Source organism: Pleurodeles waltl, chromosome 7 (genome assembly GCF_031143425.1).
Source record: "Pleurodeles waltl isolate 20211129_DDA chromosome 7, aPleWal1.hap1.20221129, whole genome shotgun sequence".
NCBI classification, from domain to species: domain Eukaryota; kingdom Metazoa; phylum Chordata; class Amphibia; order Caudata; family Salamandridae; genus Pleurodeles; species Pleurodeles waltl.
The window spans coordinates 1089587413-1089600539 of NC_090446.1; positions in this window are offsets into that span (position 1 = coordinate 1089587413).

The following is a 13127-nucleotide window of genomic DNA, read 5'->3' on the forward strand; positions in this document are numbered from 1 at the left end:
CTGCCTTACGTATTATGTGGAAAAATAAAATGTACAATATGAGAGATCCGGGAGAGGTCAGCGCTTTCATAGAGCAGATTAAGGCGTCTTAATAGCATGGGGAAAATCCCCTCAGACGGAGAGCTTGAATAAAGGATAGCAGGATGGTTATCCTAGAAGAAAGAGGGAGGGTTCCCATGGGGGGGGGGTTTGGGTGTGTGTTGGTGTTGGTTTGGTGGGTGGAGGGTTGGTGTGGCACTGGGTGTAGGGGTAACTGGGCGGGAAAAGATTAAAATAGGAGAGTCCTCATAACTTGCTTGGATAGGTGGGGGGGAACACTGTGCCCAAGTCTTTTTTTTCTCCTTCTTGAAAATGACCAAATATGGTAATTTACGAGTAAAATTTCTTTCATGGAATGTTAATGGTCTAAGGGTAAGCCATAGGAGGAGGAAGATTTTCGAGTATTTAAGATTGGGTGAGGAGGAGATCATTATACTACAGGAGACTCATCTACAACGAGAAGAGTGGGAAAATTGGCTTAAACTAATGAAATGGGTATCATTTAGTGCATGCTCTAATCAATCGGGTAAGATCAAATGTGTAGCAATATTGATTAAGAATTCTTTAAGGCAAAAGATAGGAGAGGTGCAAATAGACTCCAGGGGTATATGGGTAGTGGTAGAAGTCTGCGTATGTGGCTACTGGGTTACAGTGGCAGGATATTATGGTCCAAATGTAGATGATCCTACGCCATTTCAAGAACTATTTAACATCTTACTTCTAGCTAGGTACCCAGTGGTGTTAGCTGGGGACTTTAATATATTTTTGGATCCTGTTATTGATAAATCGACACCTCGGGGTACGGTTAATTCACCTAAAACTAGGGCACAGGTGAAGCAAGCCATGCAGGACTTAGGTTTGATAGATATTTGGCACTGGAAAGGGGGTGAAGGAGATAGATATACATTCCACAATAAACAATATGGACATAAATCTAGGATAGATTTTTTTTTAATACATAAAAGTCTATGTTCGGATGTGATAAAAGCATCCCACAGCCCAGCACACCTCTCGGATCATTCAGCTGTAAAATTACATTTGGGTATCAAGGTCGTAAGCCAGGATTTTAGGAATACAGTCAATCGCTCTTTACTTCTAGATGACTCAATAGTAGAATTATTAAAGAAAGATACAAGAGATTATTTTGATTTAAATCAAGGAACAGCAAGTCTATGGTGCGTTTGGGATGCTTATAAGGCTTATATTAGAGGGAGGCTTGTGAGCCTGGCAATATGTAAGCGCCGTGAGGAAAAGGAGAAGCTGGGGGGGATGGAATTATCTTTAAATACCTTTCGGGCATTACTTCAAAATGCACAAAGAGAAGGGAAGGAAGAGCTACTAGAGGAGCTGGTACGTCAGGAGAAAAAGGTTCAGATGGACTTAGAATTCTTTTTAGAGAATCGCAATAGGTTAAAGTGGGAAAGTAGTCGATATGCGTATTATGAATACGGAGAAGGTTGCAGTAAACTGTTAGCTTGGAGGGTTAAATCCGATTGTGCCAAAAGGCATATTTTATCGGTTAAATCAGACCCTACAAACCAGAATAGTGTTGAGCAATCTGAGATTGAGGGAGCATTTGTATCCTTTTTTCAAGAAATATACTCAGAAAGCTTGGTAAATTCAGAGGAGTCGATTAGAGCATTCTTGAACAAAATGCATCTCCCAGTTTTGGATGAGTTAGCAAAACAGTCATTGGGTTGTGAGATAAGTAGGGGAGAGCTTGTTGAAGTTTTAAAAGCCTTGAAGAAAGGGAAGGCAGTTGGGCCAGATAGTCTACCTAATGAGCTATATAAGGTACTGGTGGAAGAACTTACCCCGTTTTTATTGGAATTATTTAATTCTATGCTTTTAGAAGGGGCACAGGTACCTAAATCATGGAATGAAGCCATAATCTGTTTCTTGTTAAAACCAAGTAAGGATGCAACCTCTTTTTCATCGTATAGACCCATTTCTTTGCTGAATTCGGACTATAAATTGTATACAGGGATTTTATCTGGGAGATTGGGGAGAGTTATAGGCAATTTGGTTCATTCAGATCAGAAAGGCTTTATGAAGGGTAGACAGCTTTATGAGTTAACTCATGAGTTATTTGCGGCGATAGACTTGGCGGAGCAAGAAAAGGCTCCAATGGCGGTTTTGACTTTCGATGCTGCGAAAGCTTTTGATCGTGTTAATTGGTCCTTTTTGGGGGTAGTGATGGAAAGAGATGGTTTGGGAATACCCTTTATCAGGGCTGTTAGGGAACTGTATAGATGCCCTTCTGCGAGAATCTTGATTAACGGTCAGCTATCCCAGGAATTTAGGATTAGTCGGGGTACTCAACAGGGTTGTCCCTTGTCTCCCTTGCTATTTAATTTATACATTGTGCCTCTGGCAACTTCATTGCGAGCTTGTAGGGAAATTCCCCCGTTTCGGATTGGGGGTGGGAAAAGAAAGTAGCATTATATGCGGATGATCTTATGCTATATACTAGTAATGTGGCGACTACTTTACCCATTATCAATACATTGATGGAGCAATTTGGTAGATTTTCGGGTTACAGTATAAACATAGAAAAGACGGAAATTATGAGTTGGAATATGGCTCATGTCATTCCCTTAGTTAAACAGAAGATTAAATACTTGGGAATTTGGTTTACAACTGACCTTAATGATGTAGCTAAATTAAATTTTGATAGAGCTTATAGGGAAACTAAAAAATTGTTAAAGGCATGGGCTGCTCTTCCTCTTTCTATAATTGGAAGATCCAATATTTTGAAGATGTGTATTCTTCCAAAGTTCACTTTCTTATTTAACACTATCCCATTAGAGTTTAAGGTGAGCTGGTTTAAAATATACAGGGTGATCTATCCTCGTTTGTTGGGCTTCCAAGGGAGTAAGGATTTCTTGGAAAAAGATGAGTAGGAAGAAAGAGTGGGGGGTATTGCATCTCCAGATTTTTTTAGGTATTATCTGGCTTTTCAACTAAACAATATCAGAATGTTATTGAATAAGAAGTCAGAGTACTCATTGGTCTGGAGAGCTTTGACGGCACATCTTGAGGAAGGAGCGGATAATTTCTTATATAAATCTGGACATCCAAAGTACTTCAAGAAGGTGCGTTTTAAGCTCGCCAGACATGCTTGTAATGTTTGGATACATTTTCGGAAGGTGCTACGGATACCTTATTATTGCAGTTCTGCTCCCATCTGGGATTCACCCGGTACTCCTGAATGTCTTATGGACAAATTATCAATTCCTTTGAGAATAAGCGGGATGGTAAAATGGGGTCAGATTATAGAAGGTTCTGAATTGTTAACCTGGTCTGCATTGCAGGAGTGTACTAGAGGGACAATCTCTAAGTTTAAGTATCTTCAGTTATCTAGTTGGGTTAAGTCTCGACGAGTAGGAGAAATAGGGAGGAGCTCATGGGAAGGGAAACTAAATCATTCAGGTATTAAAAAAGAAATTGCTTTTTGGTATCATGCACAGTTGGAATCAGTAGAAGACGCTTCTTCCCTCCGTTTGTTGAAATGCAGGAGGATTTTTCCAACCCTAGAAGTTACATCTTTGTGGCAGAAGTCATGTTCAGAACTGTGGTTTACTATTAAACCTGCTGGTTTGAAGAAAAACCATTTGTTTACTCTACACAGGGTTTATTGGTCACCTGCTAGATTCACAGCTATCGGGAAACTCAATAAAAACTGTCCACGGTGTGGGGAAACCAATGCAGATGATGTTCACATGTTTTGGCAATGCTCAATTTTAACTAAGTATTGGAAAGATGTAGGAAGTATTCTTTGGGTAATTTTTGATGTAAACTTAAGAATAAACCTTCTTATGGTGGTATTTGGGGTTGGTGAATCGGGCATAAATTATCAGAAAATGTCAGTACAACAGGAGCACTTGTTGTTTGTACTAATGCTTTTGGCTAGAAGGGAAATATGTCATAAATGGGTGGATCCATCGCCCCCCCTTGTTCAGGACTGGCAATCATCAGTAAATCGATTGTGTAAAATGGAACAATGTGGTCCTCATACTAGAAGAGATAATTTTTGGGTGGATTGGGAAAATGTTTACCAGTAGCTTATAAGTTTGGAGTAGATTCAGTTGTATAATTTTTGTTTTGTGGTTCGTTTGTTTGGTCTCCTCCTCCTGGAAGTTAAGTCCAATGATTAGAACTCCCCTCACCTTATTGGGTGCCGCTTTGGTTATGATCATGTCTTGAAGAATACAGTAAGAAGTGGTCGATGGCAGTCGATGGGGAAAAGTGCAGTATGTAGAACAGGTGGGGTGGCCCAGCAGTGCTGTAGACCGCACACTTGGAATCATACTTTAAGGGCCTCGGCCTTTGCCTTTTTCTTCTTAGCCAAAGCGAGGGTGGCGAAATGAGGACAAAAAATAAATAAATATGTGCTGGACTCCTACGTGGCAGTACAGCATCAGACAACTCCAGACCCCCACATTTTTCAAACCTAATCACTGTTTCAGCATTAGTTGTATGGTGTTGGTCATACAAATGGTACACTGTCTACTGGCCATTGTCAGACAGTGACCTGCAGTTTGTGTGAGGAAATGGGATTTGTGTGATAAATAGCCACACATTGCAGCTTCTAATGTAAAGTGGCTTACCATTGTCATGCACAGAACATTCATACATTAGTCACAGAAATCTGCCCCACATATATCATTCTTTCACCTCAAAGCACAAGAACAACCACATTACCAAAAGGGAACCAAATATCATATGAACCACAAAAGAAGAGGTTACTCAGTCAGACATTTCCCAATCAGACATGTATCTGTTCCTCTGGGGTCTTATAAAGCTGGCTGTTCAGGGACAGAACCTCCCTGGTAAGGAGCTCCTGCTTTTAAGGGGAGAAGGCAGGGGCCTGGTCAGCTTCATTGCCCATCATCCGGGCTCCAAGAGGAGCCTTGATTTTTTTTTTTTATTGGACAATTGAGGAGGTCTTGATGGCTGCAGTGTTAATAGGCAAGCATTTAAAAAAAAAAAAAACAACGCAGTGGACAAGTACATGGCAGATGCAATCTGTGATTGAGAAGGACACAGCCTTTGGCTTTTGTTTGTAGCCATCACACACGTTAGTGTATGGCAGGGAACATAGTGAAAGTTCCCACCTACTACGCCGTCAACTTTTGGTGATGGCTGTTTTTAAACAGGTTTTATTAGGTTTGAGAGATAAATAATTGATTACAAACAAGGAGGTGCCATAATTAAATAACAGTGCCATTATAAGTAAATTCACCCGTCTGCAATGTATGACCCTGTTTAGGAAACTCATCTGCCTATTGAGGAATGAGCGCATGCCTTTCGCAGGTGTGTGGGTCTCTCCCGGGACATGATGCTAACTTAAACTAAAGTAGAATACCTTCCCTTCCCCCATCCCTTAACTGGCTTTAAACCTGCTTCCTGCCCTGTGTATTCCATTGACAGTGTGTGCAATGGAGTGAAAGGAGGAGGGGGGTTCCACCAGCCCGACCCCACCTATGGGGTTGCAAACTGGCATGATGAAGAGAGTGGAAGGGGTTTACAATCTGTGTGAGCATAGTGTTCTAGCTCGGCTCACCACATCCACCCCATGCCCTCTATTGTGCTCTAGTTCCCGTCTGTCCCTTGTTGTCAAAGTTGCTCTAACAATGCCTCCCATTCTGCAGATAAGGGGCGCTTCCATAGCTCCCTGTACTCTTGCCTGCATATGGTGGTAGCCTTTGCCTCTTATCAACGGAGCACCTTCGTTCTCCAAGTCAAATCCGATGGGGGAGTTTGAGATTTTCAGCGAATGGTGATCGTTTCTTGGCTAGTATTAGGGCCAGGTTCACAAACATAGGCACCACTATAGCCCCCCCGGGTGTTTGGTGGAGACCCAGTATGTAGTAGTCTGCAGAGTCCCAGTGTGAGGACTCCGTAATTGTCTGAAGTGTGTCACAAATTTTCACCCATTAGGGTCTAGGGGATGGGCATGCCCACAGCATGTGCAGGAGATCTGCCTCCTCTGTATGGCATCGGGGACAGGAAGACTTAGCAGTTGGAAAAAGAGAGTGTAACTTTTTAGGAGTCAAGAATGCCCTGTGGAAAATTACAAATTGTATAAATCTGAATTGCGAATTACATAGTATATGGGTTGCATGCTCTGTTAGGAATTTCCATTCTTTTGTTATGTTATGAGCATGCCTGATCTGTTCAATTTAGGGTGTTTATGTGCCATTTTATAATTGTATATGCATCACCAGCACTCAAAATGGGGGCTAGTGCATTTTTAATAGACAGATACAAGCAACACTTTTCTGGGCACGATATGACATGTAAAAATGTATACTGTGACTGTGTGTCAATGATAGTCCAGAGGGAACATTTCTACCCTGTTGACAGTATTTCCCAATAGCAATTTAGTCTGACCATTTCATCTGACATTTTCTTTGCCACACATACGGATGTCTGAACCCAGCCATAGGTTGAAGGCAACAGCCCCAGGTGTTCAGGCCCTTTCTAGACCTTGCCACCATGGAGGAAAGGGATGTAATCAAGCTATCTTGTCCAAATAGGCAAACTATCCTGGATTTATGCCAGCAGTTGGAGCATGATCCCCTGCCTCACAATATGAATCCAACAGCCATAACACCAATAGTCAAAATCATGACAGTACTAGATTTTGTAGCTACTGGTACCATTCAGTACACTGTGGCAGTATCGGGGAGCATGTCCAAGCCAACTTTCAGTGGTGTGGTACAAGAAATCCTTACTTCCCTGATTAAGAACATGAACAACTAAATCCATTTTCTATGTCCACAGGATTTAACCACCGTAAAGGGAGAATTCCATCTCTTGAGTGTCATATCACAAGCGGTTGGCGCAATAGATGGTATGCATAGTGCCTTGGTGCCACCACTCAACAGAGAATAGGTCTACCGCAATCGGAAGAACTTCCATTCCATCAATGTGCAATTTGTCTGCTTACCAGACTTACACATCACAAGTGTGTGAGTGCCCTCTTCCCTGGGTCAACACATGATTCATTCATACTATGTAACAGCATCATACCCCTGCAGTTGTCACAACTTGGACCAGAGAGGGCCTGGCTTGTTGGTAAGTACAACATGACTTGTAGATATTTTGACTGAATCCTAGTTTAGGAAGGAACAATTGTTTGTTCTGATAGAAATAGGCTGATGTGGTGCTTTTGTGTAGGAGAGGCAGTGTATCCTAACCTCACCGTGGGTATTGGCACTGCTGCAAAATCCAACAATGCTAGGGGAAGTTCCCTTCAATGAGGCCTATGGGAGAACAGAGGCCAGTGGAGCTGGCCTTCGGGCTCCCAAAGGCTAGGTTTAGGTGCCTGGACAAGACACATGGAGTCTTCCTCTACTTACCCGACAAGCAGGAGTGGCTCACAGTGCAGAAAAGAGGCAGGGCGGCGCATGGCAGAGGGTATGGAGGATTGGAGAAAAGAGAAAAAATACACTTACCTGATTTTCTGCCATCACCATGTCACTCTTCAGCCTCCACTGCAGGCACAGGCACCCAGCCTGCCCAGCAGCCAATCCAAACACTGCTCTCATGCTGCTGGCAGCATAAAACACTGTTCGGATTAGCCAGAGCACCTTGGCTTGGTGCTCCGACGCAGACTGGGAGCCCCTGTCTGCTCTCTGAAACCCGGCAACACAGTGCCGGGTTGAAGAGAGCCCAGTGCACATGTGTGTTTGGCCAGTTTGAGACGGCTGGCCAAACACACGTGCACACTGAGAGTAGTGCTGTGCACTCCTACTCTGTCCCAGTCACACCTTGCGCCCCACCGCTTTAACAATAAAACAATAATAAACAAAGTATATTATTGTTTTATTGTTAAAGTTTTGCTGCTGCTGCTGCTGCTGCTGGAGGAAGGTGACGCTCCTCTGCCATTGAGGAGCCATGCCTGCCACTAAGGTATGCCAAATCATGGTTGCCTGCTGCATTCTCCATAACATCGCTCTGAGGAGAGACATCCCTCTAATTGCAGAGGAGAGGGACCATGATGAGCACCCGCTTGAGAATGTTGAAATGTCCTATGAAGATGGCAGTGGTGAAGGAGTTGACTTATGTCATGATGTGATTGCCCACTTCCTCGCCTTAGTGTAAGTTTACCTTTACAAGGTTTGTGCTCCAGTGTCAGTAGAACTTGGTCCCTGGCTATATATCTGTCTGCTATGATGCTTTTTTTAGGACTTGTCAGTGGAGGAAGGGTCAAGGAAGAGATGCCAGTGGATCAGTGTTCACCCACATTCGGCTATGTGGTCATTGAAATAGTGGAAAACTACTTATGATAAGTATGTGTGTTCTCATGACTTGTCAATTGAATTACAAATTCTAGGTGTTAAAATTGATTTTCAATTGTTATTCTGTTTCAGGTTCCTTCACAATGTCATCTTCATTTGGATATTTCAACATTGCATCATTTGCTGTGATATGTTGCTGTTTGGAAATACAAAATTAACATGTGTTCTTCCTGGGAGTAACACCAACTTGGGATGGACAAAGCCTTTTTAGCAGGCAACTTGCAGTCTGATGGCATGGAAGTTCAGTAGATTGTACCTGGCCTGTTTCCTGTGTGACACTGCCATCACGGCTCTATGGGCCACTTGAGTTGCTTAAACCACATGTGTATGTCAAGCCCTAGCAAACTGTTCTCCTTTCACATTGGCTACATGTTCAATTTGTGGACGGAGTAGATCGCAGTTGATGTGTTTCATCAATGGTGATAGGGCTTTTTGTTAGCACACCAATGAATGGTGAATGTGTCATTGCACCAGATACTGCCACAGGTCATGTGGCCTCAAATGTTGTCACTGCCATGATGTGGACTATTGGTGTTGTTGATCTAGGATTTATTGTTGTGAGGGCAGGATGTATGGCTCCAACTGAGGTCATGCATCAGTGATAGTTTGCCTATTTAATCTTTTCCCATTGACTAATCCCTTTCCTCCATGCTATCAAGGTACTGGAGCCCATAGACCTGATTGGCATAGACATTGGGATTAGGACTGTTTTTTGCTACCCATTCTCCATTTCTACATGGATTTGTTTACCACATTTGTATGTTCCATCTACATTCTCAGTAGAGATTATCATTCAATACATTCTTTGACACTTTCCCTCTTAGTAATTGCAACTTGTTTCCACAAAATGAACCTACATAGTGTTCCCAACATGATGTTGGTGTATGGGTGTGACAATGAAAAGGCCACAAACAATCAAACAAGATTTCTGTATTGTGAGAAAACAGGGCTGATTGCAGAGGCCCCATAACTTTTTGCCCCCATTTTCCTCTTTTTGCTGGTGTTTTCCTGACTTTGATGGTGCCCTGGGTACTGCTAACCAGTCCCAGGGCCTGTGCTCTGTGTAAAATGGATATGCAAATTAGGCTAATTATAATTGGCTAAGTTAACCTACCTATAAGTCCCTAGTATATGGTAGGGCATGTAGGTTTAGGGACCACAGCATAGGTGGTGCACACCTAGGTGCACTGCTGAGGTGCCCAGTGTCATTTTAAAGGCAGGCCTGCCTTGCTGGCTGCTTTTAAATTAAAGTTATATGCAAATTCGACTTTGGAATTAAAGGTACTTCCAAAGTCTTAAACTACCTTATTTTTACATATAAGTCACCCCTAAGGTGTGCCCTATGTGCCCCTAGGGCTGGGTGCCATGTAACTATAAGCAGGGACTTTATAAAAATAGATTTATAAGCCCTGGTGAGGTAAAAACAGCCAAATTCGTTTTTCCCTCATTGAAGTAAATGGCCTTCATAGGCTAGAATGGGCAGACTTTATTTTAAATTTTAAAGTCTCCTTAAATGTTACATACCAAGAATTTGGTATCAAATTGATTGTTGTAATAAATCCCACAACTTCCAGTTGTTGGATTTAATATAACTAGTTCAGGTAAAAAGTTTAGACTTTACCTAAAAAGTTGCCAATTTCAGCTCTGCATTGTTTTTGCTGCTGTGCTCTGATTGGCCAGCCTGCAGCAGCTTCTGCCAGGCTACCTTGATGAGGTGTGAAGTGGCCTGACTTCACACAAAGGAATGTGCTTGGGGGAGAGAATCTCCCCTCAGCAGATGGTGAGGCAGGAAGGGGGAGGGCTGCCAAACTGGTCTTCAAAGGCAGAGAAGGACATTTGGAGAACCCAGCAACACCCCCACATCCTGCAACCCCAGACAATTAGGTGCCCCCTTGATTAGATTAGGAGAGGGCAGGAGAGGGGTGTGTTTATGATTTTTAGCCACACCAGTGGGTGGGCTCAGCCAGATGTAACCTCCAAAAATCAGATTCAGCCATGTTGGATTTTTAGAGACTGTTGCCTTTTGGGATGGATTTTTGCCACACTTCCCAGGAAGTGGTCATCACAGGGGGACGACCCTGTACCTGATTGGAGAACCAGGGCCCCCCTGCTTTTCACCCAGGAGCAAGAATAAAACTGGCAGACCTGCCCCCACACCTCAGATCCCCACCAAATTTCAAGAAGAAAGAACTTAAGGAGAAGAAGGACTGCCCTGCTGGACCCCTGGCCTGCACCTGGACCCTGCACTCAGAAGGACTGCACCAGCTGCACACTTGGGCTTCACCACAAGAAGGACTTTGCCTGGCTTCAACTGGTTCAAGGAGGGACTACCTGTTTGCTACAGGTGAAAAATTGCTAAACCAGAGTCCCCTGCACCAACTCCTGAAGAAAGCGACCAGCTGACCACTGTCCAGTGGCCAAAAAGGAGTTTGCGCCAGGTGCATTCTGGGAGTTGAAGTCCGCACCCCCCAAGGACCATCACAGAACTTCTGGACCCTTGGGGTGAGCTGTGGACCCCAAAAGAACCTTAAAAGAACATCTGGGTGAAGCCCCAGAAGTTTGGAAAAGATTTGAGAATTTTTGGAAAAAAGCTCCAGAGAGGGACCGACCCGCCGCAGAAATTCTAGCCGGCTTGCCTCAACCGCGACCCGGCCTGACTTCGTGGTTCGTCCCGGTAAAGAAAAACATCCAAAAAAGAGACTAAGTCCGAACGTAAAAAGTTGACCGGGACCTCCCAGCCATCATATCCGAGAAGGGCTCCATGGACGTCGAATCAAGATCCAGGTTTACCCCGGTCGAAGGATTTTCATCTCGAAAAAACGACTAAGTCCGAAGGTAAAAGTCTCCACCGAGAAAACCCACATCGCGTATCCGGACAAGGGCTCCAGGAGGTCGGATTCAACTGGCAGGTTCGTCCCGGTGAAGAAAAACTTCAAAATAAAGACTAAGGGGGTCATTCTGACCCCGGCGGTCTCAGACCGCCGGGGCCAGGGTTGGCGGGAGCACCGCCGACAGACCGGCGGTGCCCCGCAGGGCATTCTGACCGCGGCGCTTTGGCCGCGGTCAGTGCAGGAAAACCGGCGGTCTCCCGCCGGTTTTCCGCTGCCCGTCAGAATCCTCCAAGGCGGCGCAGCATGCTGCGCCGCCTTGGGGATTCTAACACCCCCTACCGCCATCCTGTTCCTGGCGGTTCGCCCGCCAGGAACAGGATGGCGGTAGGGGGTGTCGCGGGGCCCCTGGGGGCCCCTGCAGTGCCCATACCAATGGCATGGGCACTGCAGGGGCCCCCGTAAGAGGGCCCCGCTTGTATTTCACTGTCTGCATAGCAGACAGTGAAATACGCGACGGGTGCAGTAGCACCCGTCGCATCTTCCCACTCCGCCGGCTCGATTACGAGCCGGCTTCATGGTGGGAAGGTCGTTTTCCCCTGGGCTGGCGGGCGGCCTTTTGAAGGCCGCCCACCAGCCCAGGGGAAAACTCAAAATACCCGCTGCGGTCTTCCGACCGCGGTACGGTATTTTGGCGGCTCCCGCTGGGCGCGCGGTGACCGTGCCCGGCGGGAGTCAGAATGACCCCCTAAGTCAGAAGGTAACTTTTTAACCGAGGCCTCCCGCGACCTGTAGCCGAGCAGGGCTCCATCGCGGTCGGCCTGAAAGGTTGACTTTGCCCCGGTCGAGGTGCAACCAGATGACCCGATTGGCGCTTTTTGTTTCTAAGCGCTAGAAAAGTAATAATTCTTTAAAAATTCATATCTCCGGTTCCCCTGAACCGATTTTAATCGTTTTTGTGTCATTTTAAAGATAAAAATATAAACTATTTTTATAAATTGGTTTTGGATTTTTAAACTGTTTGCTGTGTTTTATTTAATTACTGTTTTGTGATATTTGAATGCTTTACACTTTGTCTCCTAAGTTAAGCCTTGACGCTCGTTGCCAAGATACCAAGGGTTGAGCTGGGATTAATTTACTGAGACCTAACTGTACCTATGTGGAGGTTAGTGGCTTGTTGCTAGGTGTAGGTACCTACCTGCCCTACCAATAACCCATTTTCCATCATAATTGGAAGCAGCGACGGGATCCTGTACTTGTGTTCAATATCACGTTACAGTTTTAGGTAAAACAAATTAAAAATCCTTTAAATTGTCCTAGTGCAAAAATTGTTTTTCATTTTTAATTTGGATTAATTTCAATTATTGAATTTTTGTAATTTTTCTAAATTCTTGTTTCCAATTTTTGCAAAAAGTTTTTGTTGACACAAAACTAGGGAACCATGGAGCTTGATCTGGCTAGCCTACCCACACTGACAGTAGTCCAGCTTAGGGGGTTGTGTATTGAAAGAGGGTTGCCTGCAACCACTGATCTCAGGAAGCAAATCCTGATCACATCCCTGACAGCATGGGCTGAGGCCCAAGAGGTAGAGTCAGAAGAAGCTCCAGAGGAGGGAGAAAGAAGGGAGGATGCAAGCTCTAACCACTCAGGGGAGGGAAGGCATCTGAGCCCAAGTGAGGATGAGGAAGAACGGTCCTCAGTAAATACAGTCACTAGGGGCAGATCCAAAGCTAGTGGTGGGAAGGGGGTCCTTTCAGGAGGAGAGAACCCATCCATCAGAGAAAGAGAGCTGGAGGCCCAGCTAGCATACATAGCTTTGGAAGCAGAGAAGCTGGCCCTAGAAAAGAAAAAGTGGGCATACAAAGAGAAAAGAGATGGAGGCAGCGATAAAGAAGCTGAGGTGTCCATGGGTGGGGGAGTTTGCCCCAGGTTACCCAAGGGGGTAGTTCCT